The sequence below is a fragment of the Leucoraja erinacea genome, chromosome 21 (genome assembly GCF_028641065.1).
Source record: "Leucoraja erinacea ecotype New England chromosome 21, Leri_hhj_1, whole genome shotgun sequence".
Lineage (NCBI taxonomy): Eukaryota > Metazoa > Chordata > Chondrichthyes > Rajiformes > Rajidae > Leucoraja > Leucoraja erinaceus.
Window position 1 is genome coordinate 30,734,080 of NC_073397.1, and position 18,154 is coordinate 30,752,233.

The window sequence follows — 18,154 nt, forward strand, 5'->3', positions numbered from 1 at the left end:
TGCAAACTCCACACAGGCAGCACCCATAGCCAGGATTGAACCCGGGTCCCTGGCACTGCAAGGCAGCAACTCTATTGCTGTGCCACCGTGCCGTCCCTAATTTCATGAACACAGAGTGGAAATTCTTGATTGCACTTGGCAATATTCTAACTCCACCTTGAGAAGTGACAGGATCAGAGACCTAAGATAAGAAGCTGGGACGGAGAAATCAAAAGGTAAGAAATACGAATTGGAAATAAAGAGATCATGGCTGGTGCTAGGAAGGAATCAGTGGCCTGAGAAAAGTAACAGTAAAATAATCCAAGATCAGAGCTTTGGGAGCAGTGAATTAATTAGACAGAGAGCAGGCGAAATTAAAGACCGAGACCTGGAAATGGGAAAGGAGCATGATTAATTTAGCTTCACTTTAATTAGTTGAACTTATGATGAGATTCCAATTATACAAAGATTAAATGTTGATAGGAAGGGAGATTCACTCTCTTGGATCATTTAATAATTCATATTTTAATCATATTTTGGGGCGACTTGCTGATTCACCCTTCTAAATATTTAAAAGTGTATCCTGATTGAGATTGAACAATCAAATGGACCAAGCACCATTTATCCAGTGTACCTTTTGGTCTGGATGGAGATGAATGAATAATTATATTTTAAACTTAGAATGCTGCGTCCCTGACAATAGCAGGGATCATCTCGTTGCAGTATTGGCCCATGTGTAATCATGTCACTTCTTCTTAAGCCCTTTGCTCCTCTAGGGAACGTAGGCCATTGACAAATGTCCTCCACCGCACTCGGTTGTTGGCAGTTCTCTTGAGATCTACCCAGTTGAACCCACTCTCAGACATTCCTATCTGGACACCTCTTCTCCAGCTGTTCCTGGGGGAACGTCTTTTCCTCTTTCCTTGGGGGTTCCATTTCAGGGTTTTCATGAGGGTATGTCCAATCCAACTCCATTTTCTCCTTCGAATTTGTAAGTCAATGGGCTCCTGGCTTGGTTCTTTTCCACATTGGTCCACATTGCTTACTTTGTCTCTCCACCAGCTGTGAAGTATTCTCCTAAGGCAGGTGTTAATGAATGTTTGCAGCCTGTTTGTAGTGTGTTTTGTTGTTGTCCACGTCTCTAGTCCATACAGCATCACCTGTTTCACATTTGAGCTAAATACACGTATTTTGGTGTTGATTGAGATGTATTTTGAGCTCCAGATCTTCCTGAGCATGTGAAACACCGTCATGTCACTGATGTTATAGAATTGTAGCGATTCAGCCCATCAAGTAAATTATTAGAGGATTCCCAGCTGTCATCAGGCAACTGAATCATCTTACCACAACCAGAGTAGTGATGAACTACTATCTACCTCCTTGGTGAACCTCGGACTATCCTTGATCGGAGTTTGCTGGCTTTACCTTGCACTAGACATTATTCCCTTATCATGTATCTATACACTGTAAATTGTTCGATTGTAATCGTGGATTGTCTTTCCGCTGACTGGATAACACGCAACAAAGGCTTTTCACTGAACCTTGGTACACGTGACAATAAACTTTACTAAACTAAACTAAACTAAACTAAGGAAGTCACGTAAACCCTGTTGGCCTGGATTTTCTAGTCAACAGCATGATTATAACGTCCGAAGAAGGATTCCGACCCGAAACGTCACACATCCTTATTCTCCAGAGATGCTGCCTGACCCGCTGAGTTCCTCCAGCATTTTGTGTCTATCTTCGGTTTAAACCAGCATCTGCAGTTCTTTGTTTCTTTGGCTGTGATCTTAGCTCAGTCTAGAGAGCTGTCCATGGTGCTGGGGTTTTTCAGCAGGTTGTCGCTATCCATGGTGCTGGTCCTCTGCACCTTCTGGTCTGCCTACTGTCAATGGGGCAGATAGTCACAAACAGCTGGAGTAACTCAGCGGGTCAGGCTGCATCTCCGGAGAAAAGGAATAGGTGATGTTCCGGGTCGAGATCCTTCTTCAGACTGAGAGTCGGGGGAAGGAGTAGCCAGTGATATAGACGGTACTTTGGAGAAATGAATGGAAGAAATGCAAAAAGTTCTGATTATCAAGGAAATCTGGGGAACACAATAGGTGGGTGTGAGACAGGTGAAAATGAGTTTACAAACAGAGAAACTAAACAATGCCTAGGGTGGGGGAGGAACAGAGAGAGAGGGAATGCAAGGGTTACTTGAAGTTAGAGAAATCAATTATCATACCGCTGGGTTGTAAGCTGCACGAGATGCTGTACCTCCGATTTACGTGTGGCCTCTCACTGACAATGGAGGAGGTCCAGGACAGAAAGGTCAGTGTAGGAATGGGAAGGGGAGTAAAATGTTTGGCAACCGGGAGGCTGAGGCGGACTGAGCGGAGGTGTTCAGCAAAGCAATCACCCGGTCTGGCTGACACATTAGAGTCCACACTTGAAACAGCAGATAGAGTAGACGAGGTTGGAGTTAATGGGGATCAGAGCAGGATTTATGGTGGAGGTGTTGTCATGATGTATTAAAGCTCCTATCTACTGGATGTGTACAGCAATGACACAGTATTGGTACTTATGGACAGCAAGGCAAATGTTGGAACATGCCATTTGAAAAGCAGCTTTTGGAAACACTCAATTGTCCACATGACTCTACATTGGGTGAAGGAGCTGAACCATGAACAATGGGCAGCATTATCTTCAAAACAGACCCTTTTGTTTTGAGGATTTATACTGTAAATTTCCATCATGCTTTACTAATAATAAAAAAATGACACATTCAAAGAATGTAGAATATTTTATCCTAAAAGCTGCAATCAGTGTTTAATTGTTATGCCTTTTTTACAAAAGGGTTAAGGCATTGTAAAAGGTGTCAGAACACTGTTTTCAATGATTGATGGGGACACTGTATAAAATGCTCATAAACCAATCGCAATGTAAATAACTGTCATCCTTGTCAGAGATTTTCAAGACACACCCAAGAAAGGCTGTGCGTTCTGCCTGTCAAACACACAAGGAAACAAAGAAATTGCTGCAAAATTAAATGAGGCACTCTATGAGATGACACTTGTTCCCAGTGCATATCATACACGGTTTAGCTCAGAAACTCCTCTGGGAATATACATGCTCGAAAAAAGCATAGAATGGCAGAAACCAAGCCTCCAAGTCTGGGAAAGAAAAACTTTCCCAGGAGACGGACTGTCAACACTGAGTTGAAAATTGGAGCGTTGGAAATCGGCCTTTTGAATGGATTTGTCGTCATCTCCCAGCGTTGGATTGCTAATTAAATATCAGCATGAAAATTTCATATCCAGTGCTGGTTGTAAATTGTTGCGGTCATATCTGTCCATGTTAAAGCAATTGGTGCAATCGTGGACCCAGCTCTAAGTCAATGCCAGTTGCAACTGCTTGAGCTCTAAGTTTGGACACAAAATGATGGAGTAACTCAGCGGGACAGGCAGCATCTCTGGAGAGAAAGAATGGGTGACATTTCGGGTTGAGACCCTTCTTCTGACTGATGGCAGGGGAGAGGGAGATGCATAGATAAGGAAGTGTAAGGTGTGAAAAGGGAATGGAGTTCAAGAAAAATGTAGAATAGATCATTGTTAGCTAGGAGAAACTAACAATAAGATAAACAGATAAAATGTAGCCAGAGACAGCTCTAAGTTTAGTTTGAAGAAGAGTCTGAAGAAGGGTCTCGACCTGAAACGTCACCAATTCCTTCTCTCCATGGATACTGCCTCACCTGCTGAGTTCCTCCAGCATTTTTGTCTACCTAAGTTTAGTTTAGTTTAGCTTAGAGATAGAGAGTGGAAACAGTACCTTCGGCCCACCGTGTACGTACCGACCAGTGATCCCTGATGCTATCCTACCCACAGTAGGGAAAATTTACATCTATACCAGACCAATGAACCTACATACCTGTACGTCTTTGGAGTGTGGGAGAAAAACGAAGATCTCGGAGAAAACCCATGCAGGTCACGGGGTGAACGTACAAACTCTGTACAGGCTGTACCCATAGTCAGGATCCAACCCGGGTCTCTGGCGCTGTGAGGCTGCAACTCTGCCCCTGCACCACCCTGCCGCCCAAGACCAGAGTTAACAATGAACCTTTCCCTACAGGCACTAGAAACTGCTACCATGGCTTCCTCTGTCATTGCAGAGATACCCCACCGGTAAAGAAAATTGAAATTCCATCATTGAACATATTTGCCAGTTAGTGACATCAATTATTATACTTATGGCGAGGAGTTTAAAAATAAAAGTCTTTCTAGGGCCCTAAGCAATCATTATGATAGAATACATACGCCTTTGTTAAATATGCACAGGGGCTTTTGGCCATAATAAGTGGAAACGTGTTTTATTATTCGCGATCAAATTCCCTGACAGATGCCTGGGTAGAAACGAAAATTATGCAAGATTGTCTGACTCGAGGAAAAAAACATTCCTCTGGGAGGCCCGGTTTTCCGAAGACGTTCCAGCCTTCCGCACATCCATCGCACGGAGCCTCAAACTGTCCCCATTCTCATGCCTAGCATCTAATTCAATGGATGTTGGATCACACTGAAGGGGAACAGGATCTTGTCTCCAAACATGTAAAGTTCGACGTGCTCACAGATATTTTGTCATTCAAATATAGGGCGGCACGGTGACGCAGCGGTAGAGCTACTGCCTTACAGCACCAATGTCCTGGGTTTGATCCCCACTATGAGTGCTGTCTGAATGGAGTTTGCATGTTTCTCCCCATGACCTGCATTGGTTTTCTCCAAGATCTTCAGTTTCCTCCCACGCTCCAAAGACGTTTGTAGGTCAGTCTGAAGAAGAGTTTTGGCCCGAAACGTTGTCTTTTTTCCTTCGCTCCATAGATGCTGCTGCACCCGCTGAGTTTCTCCAGCAATTTTGTGTACCTTCGATCTTCCAGCATCTGCAGTTCCTTCTTGAACGTTTGTAGGTTAATTGGCTTGGTATAAAAAGTAAATTGTCCCTAGTGTGTGTAGGATAGTGTTAGTGTGCGGGGATCGATGGTCGGCGCGGACTCAGTGGGCTGAAGGGCCTGATTCCGCACTGTTTTGCTAAACCAAACTAAACTAAACTTAGGTAGAGAAAATTGCTGGAGGAACTCAGTGGGTGAGGCAGCATCTATGGAGAGAAGGTATTGGGGACGTTTCGGGTCGAGACCCTTGTTCAGAGTCTTCTTTAAACTTAGAGCTGTCTCCGACTACATTTTATCTGTTTGCTTTGTTGTTAGTTTCTCCTAGCTAACAACGATCTATTCTACATTTTTCTTGATCTCCATTCCCTTTTCACACCTTACTCTTCCTTATCTATGTATCTGCCTCTCCCCTGCCATCAGTCTGAAGAAGGGTCTCAACCTGAAATGTCACCTATTCCTTCTCTCCAGAGTTAAACTAAACTAAACTAAACTAAACTAAACTAAACTAAACTAAACTAAACTAAAGTAGAAGGTCCATTTGAAGGCATATGTAAATCATATGTGGAAACCCACATTTTTCTATGTACAGCACTTTGGTCTCAACGCGGGTTGATTTAAATGTGCTATATAAATAAACATTGATTGATTGATATATCCTCCTATTTGTACACACTCCCTAGTTGTCACTGTTTAAAATTAGATATGGGGCAATGTGTTCAGACACTTGAAAGTTAGGATGAGTAAGTGTTTTACCACAGAGATTAAAACCACTTTACGCAAGATGTGTAATGTCAGATCCATCAATCCATTTCTACACTCTATAAGTCACAGTTCTGTGAGTGAAGGCAAAAAATAATGCTGTTGCATTTGGGACAAATTGAGGATAAAGAAAATAGATACTCGATTTTCTGATACTTGGATACCATTTTTACCAACATTCTCCATTTGTTTTCATCGTGTTCATTCCCAACATATTAATTTGTAGTCGGTTGCCGGTTAATGAGTAATAACTTTCCTTCTCTTGGAAATAAATATGTTGTAGCAGGATTATTTAGAATGGGGCGCTGACCCAGAATAAAATTGCCATCAGTCAGTGAGAATTCATTGCCTTCAATAATTTAAAATTCACCATTGTTCTCTTATTATTGCTTCTGAATGAATATAAAACATTTTCAGAGCTGTACTTTAATAAAGCTGAACATGTTTCCTCAATGGCTACCATTTGGCCTAATGCTGTTGTGCTGGTATTAAAGTAATGCAGACTGGTTTTAATACTGGCAGTTCATTAGAGCTGAACTGATTTATACAATCACCAGTGCTGTTGCTAATACCACCGTGAATTGCAAAGCACCCTTTCTTCTGAGATAAAGATATACTGTTATGTTATAAGCAATACATCACTGGTATCTTCAGGAAATCATTGATTTACTTACAAATTACAAAGGAAAGACCCGTCAGCACAGTCTCATTTATGAAGTAGTCTTGAAGAGCAGCATCCCTGCTCTCCAGAGTATTTAGTGCACAACACACACACGTAAATTGGTACTTTTATTAAAAAGCTCCATTACTTATCGACAAATATTTTCCCTTTCTCTTCCATTTGCAATTCCTCAGATTCCACTGGTGCTTTAGTATAGTTTAGAGATGCAGAGAGAGTTAGATTAAGCTCTTGGGGCTAACAGAATCAAGGGCTATGGGAAAAAAGCAGGAACGGGGCACTGATTTAGGATGATCAGCCATGATCATATTGAATAGTGGTACTGGCTCGAAGGGCCGAATGGCCTCCTCCTGCACCTATTTTCTATGTTTCTAAAGTTGTTAATTCCAATCAGCTATTCAATGAGCAAGACTTGCTTAGCCCCAGTCACTATAGATTATTCTGTGCAAGGGCCCTGCCATTGTGTAAGGCCTTGTTATTTAGCAGTTGTACATAAGACACCAGAAAATCAACACCTAGGGACTGCAAGGGATAAGTCTGCATATTTTCGATGTGTAATTTGTATGTGCTTGTAGCTAACTGCTTGTATTAAGTTGTTACTAATTGTGACAACTGCCTCAAAGGTCATAAGTCATAAGTGATTGGACCAGAATTAGGTAATTTGGCCCATCATGTCTACTCCGCTATTCAATCAATGCTGATCTATCTCTCCTAACCCCATTCTCCTTCCTCTCCCCTTAATCCCTGACACCCGTACCAATCAAGACTCAAAGAAAAGTAGTGGAGGAATAAATGTATTCAGTTTACAGTTTAGTTTATTGTCACATGAATCGAGGTACAGTGAAAAGATTTTGATGCACGCTTTCCAGTCAGCGGAGAGACAATACATGATTACAATTGAGCTATTTACAGGGCATACGTGATAAATGATATAGTGCAAGGTAAAGCCAGCAAAGTCCGATCAAGGATAGTCCGAGTGTCACCTATGGCGTAGATAGTAGTTCAGGATTGCTCTCTGCTTGCGTAGGATGATTCAGTTGCCTGATAACAACTGGGAAGAAACTGTCGTAGACTTTCTGAGTTTGTTTAATTTAAAAGATTTATTTTGCTGAACTGTGGATATAAATTCAGAGCAAATCTCACTGATTTATATTGCTGGTTCTTGTCCAACAGAAGCTGTAAATTATTTGGAGTTTTTTCTGCCGAGAAGCAAAAGCAAAGCGGGGGGGAAGGTGAGAATTAGATGGGATTCCCATTGGAGAGAGAAAAGGGGAGGAAAGTTAGAGGTGAACTAAAATTGGAGAATTCAATGTTCATACCATTGCATTATATGCTATAGACAATAGCCAATAGGTGCAGGAATAGGCCATTCGGCCCTTCGAGCCAGCACCGCCATTACTGTGATCATAGCTGACCATCCACAATCAGTACCCCGTTCCTGCCCTCTCCCCATATCCCTTGACTCTGCTATCTTTAAGAGCTCTATCTAACTCTCTCTTGAATGCATCCAGAGAATTGGCCTCCTCTGCCTTCTGAGGCAGAGAATTCCACAGATTCACAATTCTCTGGGTGAAACTAAGCGCAATACAAGGTATTGTTCCTCCACTCTGGCAATGGAGGAGGCCCAGGCAATGGTGAAGGCCTGGAGAGAAGAGAGGGGTGACGTTTCGGGTCGAAACCCGACGGCCCATTCTCTCGTTTCCCTGGCTCTCAGTCTGAAGATGGGTCTCAATCCGAAATGTCACCCATTCCTTCTCACCAGAGATGCTGCCTGACCCGCTGAGTTACTCCAGCATTTTGCATCTATATTTGGCGTAAACCAGCATCTGCATTTCCATCCTACACAATGGAGGAGACCTCATGTGTAGGTTCTTCTAACCCTGTAAACCCTTGCAGTCTCTTCTGCTATTGTCTAAACCTTCCCACTCTGGCTGCTGTGGATAGTACATGGCAGGTACCAGAGAGGAAGAAGATTAGACTCTATTGCCTTCCATCACAGTGAGGGTCGAGTGGTGGCGCCATCTAGTGTGGCTGCCTCGCCTGCAGCTGTCTGTCCTTTCATTCTTTTTGTTATTTTTAGTCTGTTTTTAGTTTGTTTTTGGAGGTCATTTAGTCTTTTTTTTGTGGGGGGAAGGGGAAACTGTTTTTCTTAGTCACTTCCTGGTCGAGGATAAGACTATTCTCCGAGCCGCATCTTCGCCCCCTCCTCGGGGCCTACCACCTGGATTGGCGCGGCCTTTCCTGCCGGAGACCGGCCAGAGCTTCAGCTTCAGCAGCGGCGCAGCACTGGATCCTATCGCGGAGCGCCTTACCGGTGGTTGCCATGTTGGAGCTCCGGAGTGCTGGGCCTGCCGACTTTGAACATCGTGGAGCTGTGGTCTGCGGAGCTGCCAGCCGCTGGCGGCGCTGACTTTAACATCGCGGAGCCTGGGGTCTCTCGCCGAGGTCGCCAGCGTTGAATCTCCGCCCAGCTCGGCCTGTGGACTAAGGAAGCCGCGGTCTCCGGTCGGACGCGGCCGATTCGGAGGCTCCGGGCCACTGAGAATGTTCTGCCGTTCGAGGGCCTGAAACATCGGGCCATCGTTGCGGCGACTGTGGAGGCTTCAATAGGCCCTGACCACGGGTGAACAGAGGAAGTGGACTGAACTTTGGTGCCTTCCCTCACAGTGGGAAACGTTGATTCTGCTGTGGGGGGATGTTTTTTATGTTTTATGTTAAATTCTAAAGTGTTGTGTTTATCTTATTTGTGTGCTCCATGGTAACTCAAATTTCATTGCACAAATTAGTGCATGTGACAATAAATGTCCTTTGTCCTTTGGAATGTGGGGAATCCGCTGTGGTAGATGTTAATGTTTTATATGTATACTTTTATGTAGTTGTGTGTCTTGGTGCTTTTTTTTTAATATGACTGCATGCTAAATCGAGTCTCACTGCACCTTAATTGGTACACTTGTCACTAAACAGACCTTTGGACATTTGAACCCTTGAGGTATGTGTCCAGGCGTGAAGAGAGGTCCCGATCCAAAACATTGTCTGCCCGTTCCCTCCACAGATGCTGCCTGACCCGCTGAGCTCCTCCACCACTTTGTATTTTGCTCAAGATTCCAGCATCTACAGCTCCTTGTGCCTTCATGGCATTTGACCCTATCTCATCATGGTCCCCATTATGGTTCATCTATGCTTGGTATAGTTTGGCTTAGATTAGAGATATAATGCAGAAGCAGGCCCTTCGGCCCACCAGGTCCGCGACGACCAGCGATCCCTGTACACTTGCAGCGAGGAGGAGATGCGCTGTGATGGATGTCTGTGTAAATTGTGTGTCTTGGGTCTTTTTCTTTTTGTATGTATGACTGCAGAAACAACAACCTCGTTGAGGACCAAATGACAAATAAAATTGTATTGTATTGTATTGTATTGTATCCTACACAGTAGGGACAATTTACAATTATACCAATCCAATTAACCGACAAACCTGTACATCTTTGGAGTGTGGGGGGGAAACCGGACATCCCGGAGAAAACTAATGCAGTCACAGGGGGAATGTACAAACTCCGTACAGACAGCACCCGTAGTCAGGATCAAACCCGGGCCTCTGGTGCTGTGAGGCAGCAACTCTACCGCTGCACCACCGTGCTGCGCACTAAATACTTGAACAGCGAGATCATTGGAGAAAAAAAGGCATTTTTCTTTGTTTTTTTCCGTCTCGTAGACCATTTTATGTTCTTGCAGAGCTGTGGATGTCATATAAATGTGAAATTTAATAATCTGATCCCATGGATCTAGAATGTTCTACAAAGAGTTTATGACAGTAAAAAAAAAACAGATTTGTTTTGAACATTCTTTTGAATCAACATGTTTTAGAAGAAATAACACAGGTACATGAATAGACAGGCGTGAGTCTGAAGAAGGGTCTCGACCCGAAACGTCACCTATACCTTTTCTCCAGAGATGCTGCGTGACCCGCTGAGTTACTCCAGTATTTTGTGTCCATGTTCGTTGTAAACCAGCATCTGCAGTCCCTTCCTACACAGGTGCATGGATAGGACAAGTTTAGAGGGATATGGGCCAAACACAGACAAGTGGGACTAGTGTGGATGAGGCATGTTGGTCAGTGTGGATAAGTTGGGTTAATGGGCTTGTATCCACACTGTATGACTCTATGACTCCATGCTCCAATATCTGTACTCTATGACTTTCTATGACTGAGTCAGGATGTATTAGTGATGTCATAAGTAACAGGAGGAGAAGTAGGCCATTCTTCCCATCAAGTCTACTCCGCCATTCAACCATGGCTGATCTATCTCTTCCTCCTAACCCCATTCTCCTGCCTTCGCCCCATAACATCTGACACCCGTACTAATCAAGAATCTATCAAAAAATATCCATCGACTTGGCCTCCACGGCCTTCTGTGGCAAAGAATTCCACCACCCTCTAACTACAGAAATTTCTTCTCATCTCCTTCCTAAAGGAATGTCCTTGAATTCTGTGGCTATGACCATTGTTCCTGGACTCTCAGCACTAGTGAAAACATCCTCTCCACATCCACTCTATCCAAGCCTTTCATCATTTGGTACGTTTCAATGAGGCCACCCCCCTCATTCTTCTAAACACCAGTGGGTACAGTCCTGGTGCCGTCAAACGCTCATCATATGTTAACCCACTCATTCCTGGGATCAGTGGGATCCATGTAGATCCCTTAACCTGTTCAGTGCCACCCCCAATGTATACTCAGGTCATGGCCAATAGTAAAACAAACTTGGCAGTGGACATTCCAACTAACAGCCAGTTAGTCCATACGTCATTGAGAGGCATAGAGTGATGCAGGGTGGAAACAGGCCCATCGGCCCAACTTCTCCACACCGGCCAACATGTCTCTGCTATACTAGTCCCACCTGCCTGCATGTGGTCCATATCCCTCCAAACTTGTCCTATCCATGTGCCTGTCTAAATGTTTCTTAAATGTTGGGATAGTCCCAACCTCACCTACCTCCCCTGGCAGCTTGTTCCATACACCCACCTCCCTTTGTATGAAAAAGGTTACCCCTCAGATTTCTATTAAATCTTTTTCCCTTCAACTTGAACCTATGTCCTCTGGTCCTCAATTCCCCTATCCTGGGCACGGGACTCTGTGAATCTACCCGATTTATGATTTTATACACCTCTATATGATTCCCCCTCATCCTCCTGAGCTTCAAACTTCACATCACTTCAAACGAGTCCTCACTTTCTGTGGCAAACTTTGTTTAGGCCTTCAGAGCGAATACGACAACTTCAATTGCACATTACCAATGTGGCAGTTAATAGAAGACTGGCACATCTCACACAGACAAGTTTGGATATCCTTCATGTTCCTATGACTGATGTTTCGCACACAAGGGAGTGTGAGCATTAGCGTTGCCATAATTCCCATGGGAAAAACTTTGCCCTTTAACTTCCCGAAGGATCATGAGTGCTTCTGTATGATCTGCAATCAATCTTCATCTGGATAAACAAATTCCATTTCCACAAACTCTCCAAGAAATTTTAATACATTTTACCCTACATCAAATTATGTTCATCCAATAATGATCATCAGATTTGAACACATTTCATTACTCATTTCGTAGCTTAGTTTCAATGCTATACTGCAACACTCTAATACTCTACACTATATTTTGCCTCCTGGGTTTGAATTCTTTGCAAGACCTGGCTTGATGGGATTTGTATACGATGGCACAGCGGTAGAGTTGCTGCCTCACAGCGCCAGAAACCCGGGTTCGATCCTGACTACAGGTGCTTGTCTGTCTGGAGATTGTATGTTCTCCCCGTGGCCTGCGTGGGTTTACTCTGGAAGCTCCAGTTTCCTCCCACATTCCAAAGATGTCCTGGTTTTTAGGTTAATTAACGGTAACATTTCTAAAAATTGCCTCTGCTGTGTGTGGGATAGTGTTAATGTTTGGGGATCGCTGGTCAGCGCCGACTCGGTGGCCGAAAGGTCATTTTCCACGCTGTATCTCTAAAATTAAAACTAATATACAGTATGATTTGACTGGATTGCATGTCAATACATATTTTCACTGTATATCAGTGTATGTGACCATAATAAGCCCATACATACGCTACTTAGAGACTTGAAAATGGTCACAGAATAATTTTTATCTTATAATTAGCCGAATCTGATGTGGTTGAAAATGTGGCCCTTCGGCCCGCAGTGCCCATTCTGAATATGCTGCCAAGTTAAATTAATCTCCTCTGCCTGCATGCGATCCATATCCCTCCATACCCACATACCTTCCAAAACCCTCTTGAATGCCACGAATTGTATCTGCTTCCACCACCACCTCCAGCTTCCACCACCACCTCCAGTTGTATCCCAGACACAACCAACCACATGAGTAAAAAAACAGGTCCCGCACATCTTCTTTAAACATTGCCCCTCTCACCTTAAACCTATGCTCTCCAGTCTGAGGAAGGGTTTTTGACCTGAAACGTCACCTATTCCTATTCTCCAGAGAGCATCTGGACACGGGCGGTCGCGGTGGTGCAGCGGTAGAGTCACTGCCTTACAGCGAATGCAGTGCCGGAGACCCAGGTTCTATCCCGACTACAGATGCTGTCTGTCTGGAGTTTGTACATTCTCCCAGTGACCTGCGTGGATTTTCTCCGAGATCTTCGGTTTCCTCCCACACTTCAAAGACGCCCAGGTTGGTAGGTTCATTGACTTGGTAAATGTAAAGTTTGTCCCTGGTGGGTGTAGGATAGTGTTAATGTGTAGGGATCGCTGGTCGGCGCGGACCAGGTGGGCCGAAGGGCCTGTTTCCGCGCTGTATCTTTAAGCCAAACTAAAAAGATGCCTGACCCATTGAGTGACTCCAGCTTTTTGTGTCAATCTTTGAGATTTGGGAAAAAAAAGATTTTGAATGACTATTCTATCAATCTCCCCTCTGCCTCTGATTTCTTCAATTTGGCTTCAGAATAATTTGTTTCTTAGCACTGTATGTTTTGTAAGCAGATTTTTCTTTGTACTTGAAGTGCCTTCATTTAGATTCCACTGTTGCAGCATAATTGTTCCTTAAATTCTCACATTTATCTCAATTGCCAGCAGAGCATGCCACCGTTTGGAATAAACTTAGTGCCAAACAGTTTTCAAGAGAATTCATCAGTAAATAGTAATTATCAGGCAATCTGTCTTAAAATATGTGATGTGTTGTGTTTTTTTTTGGTAACGATAATTTCATCCCTGCATTAAAAGCTGAGGTCAGGATTCTGTTATGGTTTACAAATACAGTATGTGTATAGTACAGTATGAAATTAATATAACAGGGATACAAAGCAAAGGCTTTATTGGGTGCTGCTCAGACCCCATTTGGAGTATTGTGAGCAATTTTGGGCCCCATATCTGAGGAAGGATGTGCTGACATTGGAGAGGGTGCAAGAGGAGGTTTACGAGAATGATCCCAGGAATGAGTGGGTTAACATATGATGAGCGTTTGACGGCACTGGGCCTGTACTCGCTGTACTTTGGAAGGGACCTCATTGAAACTTACTGAATAGTGAATGGCCTGGAAAGCATAGAAGTGGAGAGGATGTTTCCCATAATGGGACCAGAGGGCACTGGAGTCTAGGACCAGAGGGCACTGGAGTCTAGGACCAGAGGGCACTGGAGTAGGACCAGAGGGCACTGGAGTCCTAGGACCAGAGGGCATTGGACTCTAGGACAAGAGGACACTGGAGTCTAGGACCAGAGGGCACAGGCTCAGAATAAAAGGGTCGGACCTTTACAAAGGAGATGAGGAGGAACTTCTTTAGTCAGAGGGTAGTGATCTGTGGAATTCATTGCCATCATAAGTTGTGGAGGCCAAGTCTATGGATATTTTTAAGGCAGAGATTGATAGGTTCTGGATTAGTACGGGTGTCAGGGTTATGGGGAGAAGGCATGAGAATGGCGTTGAGAGGGAGTGATAGATCAGCCATGATTGAATGGCGGAGTAGACTTGTTGGGCCGAATGGCCTAATTCTACTATAGCTAATGAACTTATAAAGAACTGTTGAGATCTGTTACTGCTGACAAGGGGGGGTTTGGCTGATAAGTATTTCTCAAGATTAATACAATTTAAGGAGTAAAATGTTACAACCCCTCTTCAATGTGACATACTCAAAAAGCATAGCTTCAGGCAAACAAATGCCCAGTTTATTTTTGAGTTTTATCAACCCTCTACAATATTTGTCTAATGCTTGTATGTAATAAGGAAGACCAATTGATCTTATACGCTAGTGGTCCCATAATCCATTCAAATGATTCATAAAGCATCAATGGAGAAGAATGACTGTTTTGTGAAGACACAACAGGAAACGCTCAAGACTCTCGGAGTGGAATCTTCTGCAAGTCCATATTAATGTCAGTTAGCATCTATTTTTGTTCAGTTTCTTTGGTTCTGTTGCTTGTTGGTGTCATTCAGAGAAAATGATTGCCCCATTGCTGTCAATTAATACAAAACAGTGTAAAGAATTGTTCTCACATCTGACAGCGCTTCAAGTAACTGTCTAGTGATTGCTAGTTCACTCAAAAGCTATGGAAAAATAGAAGCGAGAGAGAGAGAGACTGAAAAAAAACAAATCAAGAATATGTAGGTCCAGAAACCTGTGTCCGATGATCATTCATTTTTGAGGAACTAAAATGGTTTAAGGTCTCCCCATTTGCACCCAGTCAATATAAGTTATGATGGTAAGTCCAAATATTGGAGCATAAGAGTCAGAGAGTCTTGCAGTGTGGAAACAGGCCTTTACAACAAAATGCAATTTTCTCAGCATGCAAACACCTCTCCACAGCATCTGTCAGCTGGTCGATTCTGATACTGTAGTCAACAAATTAATCTGTAACGGACAGTGAGGATAAAGTGAAACTTGCTATTCTCTCTATTGAATTCTACTCTGGTCAGGACGCATTTGGAGTATTGCGTGCAGTTCTGGTCACCTTATTACAGGAAAGATATGCAGGCTATGGAGAGAGTGCGGTGGAGGTTTACCAGAATGCTGCCTGAATTAAAGGGCTTGAGCTACAAGGAGAGGTTGGAGAGGCTTGGATTGCCTTCTCTGGAATGTCAGTTGTTGAGGCTGATAGAAGTATATACACCTATGAGGGGCATAGATAGGATAGGCAGACCCATTTTCTCTAAAGTAAATTAAAATAAAATAGGTAAGAACCTAGAGAGGTAGTATTGTGTGTGAAAGGATCTTGCAATGAAGTGTGCAGTGGAGTTTATGGGACTTCTAGTTCTGCACATCCCTTTGTAGCTTGTGGTTCTAAACTTTAATAGTTTCAACCAGCAAGCCTGAGGTATGGGTCCACTGTGTGTGTGTGTGCATTCACATTGCCTTATCACGACAGCATCCCAATCAAGATATTGAGTTTGAAGAAGGGTCTCGACCTGAAACATCACCTATTCCTTTCCTCCAGAGACGAACCCTGGCCCGCTGAGTTACTCCAGTTTTTTGTGTCTACTCTCAATGGAATCATCTTGGCATTACAGATGCTTGGGTCCACTATTCAGAAAGCCCACATCAGATTATCTCACTCTAGTACCAGATTGCAGCCACATACCATACTCTTACTACTTCTCCAATTCAAAACCTGTGACGTTCGTAACTTGTTTTTAATTGAAGAGTATCCGGATCAAAGATTTCCCGGGTTTTCAGCGAAAGCCTTTCCCTCGGTTACATTGTAAAGGCAGAACACTGAGTCACAATAAAAGACATTTCACCTGACAAGGATAGTTTTTAGCAAGACAAGAGTTGCTTGACAATTAGTCACAGGATTAGAAGATGCTGACTGTGTAAAAATGTCAAGAAAGATGTTAGATGTTCCCGAAACAGTGTGGTTAACAGGTGAAGATGGTGAAACATGGACAAATGTATACCACCCTCTCCGATCTGCCATTTTTCACACAGTAGGGTGGTGAATCTCTGGAACTTCCTGCCACAGAAGGTAGTTGAGGCCAGTTCATTGGCTATATTTAGAGGCAGTTAGATGTGGCCCTTGTGTCTAGAGGGATCAGGGGATATGGAGAGAGGGCAGGTACAGGATATTGAGTTGGATGATCAGCCATGATCATATTGAATGGCGGTGCAGGCTCGAAGGGACGAATGGCCTACTCCTGCACCTATTTTCTATGTTTCTATGCTTCTATTTGCACGTCTCACATATAAAATACACTGAAAGGTTCACATCTCTCACAAGATTTTGAGTAAAGATTCAACAACTGTTTATTTCACTTAAGCTTCAAGATAAAATGTTATCCTTGTAATAAATTCTCAGCATCCTTTGCTTTGCGCTGATGCACCCCTTACATGCCCAGGCTTAATAGTGATAAATAACAAAATAACAGTGGTGCAGTGAGCATCAGTGCTTGACAGCTTGCCTCAGTTAAGGTAGATCAAGGAACTGCAGATGCTGTTTTGTACCAAAGATTGACACAAAGTGCTGGAGTAACTCGGAATAAGCCGCTGAATTGCTCCTACACTTTGTGTCGATATAACACGATAAGATATGATACAATAGAACTTTATTTATCCCAGGAGGGAAATTGGTCTGCCGACTGTCATAAAACACAAGATACATGAAACATGAAATTAAAGTGATGAGTGGAAAGGATTGGGGATGTGCCGAGATTTGGAGGAGGGACGGGGGGGGGGGGGGGGGGGTGGTGGAAGGGGAGTTAGTCTACCCCATGACAGAAGGGGGAGGTACAGTTTGATAGCCACGGGGAAGAAGGATCTCCTGTGGCGTTCTGTACGGCATCTTGGTGGAACCATTCTGTTGTTGAAGGTGCTCCTCAGGTTGACCAGTGTGTCATGGAGGGGGTGAGCTGTGTTGTCCAAGATGCTCCGCAGTTTGAGGAGCATCCTCACCTCCAAGACCAACCTCCCATGAATCCAACTCCGCCCCCAGGACGGATCCAGCCTTCCTGATGAGCTTGTTGATTCTGTTGCCGTCCGTGGCCTTCACCCTGCTGCCCCAGCGCACAACAGCGAAGAAGATGGCGCCGGCTACCACCATCTGCTTCCTCAGTCAAGGGTTGGCTAACATGATGAAAGGCATAGAGATGTGGTACCGTTGAAACATGCACTGTGATTATTGCTGCTGCAATGCCATGTCACAGCAATAATTCTTCATATTAAAATAGCACCCCGAGTGCAACAAAATGTCACAAAACACTTTACAGGATTATTATTTAAACTATCTGTCATAGTGTTAAAATTGAAACTGGGTTGTAACAAGCAAATGAAGTGCATGACATAGTGTTTAAGAAGGAACTGCAGATGCTGGAGAATCGAAGGTACACAAAAAAGCTGGAGAAACTCAGTCGGGTGCAGCAGCATCTATGGAGCGAAGGAAATAGGCAACGTTTCGGGCCGAAACCCTTCTTCAGACTGATCGGGGGGGGGGGTGGGCGGGGACAAGAAAGGAAAAAGGAGGAGGAGCCCGAAGGCTGTGGGGATGGGAGGAGGAGACAGCAGGGGGACTGAGGAAGGGGAGGAGACAGCAAGGACTAACAAAATTGGGAGAATTCGATGTTCATGCCCCCAGGATGCAGACTCCCCCAACGGAATATGAGGTGCTGTTCCTCCAATTTCCGGTGCTGCTCGCTGTGGCCATGGAGGAGACCCAGGACAGAGAGGTCGGAAACGGAGTGGGAGGGGGAGTTGAAATGCTGAGCCACCGGGAGGTCAGGTTAGTTATTGCGGACCGAGCGGAGGTGTTCGGCGAAATGATCGCCCAACATAGTTCAGTCATGTGATCTAGATACCACAAACAAATACAATGATGCCTATAGTA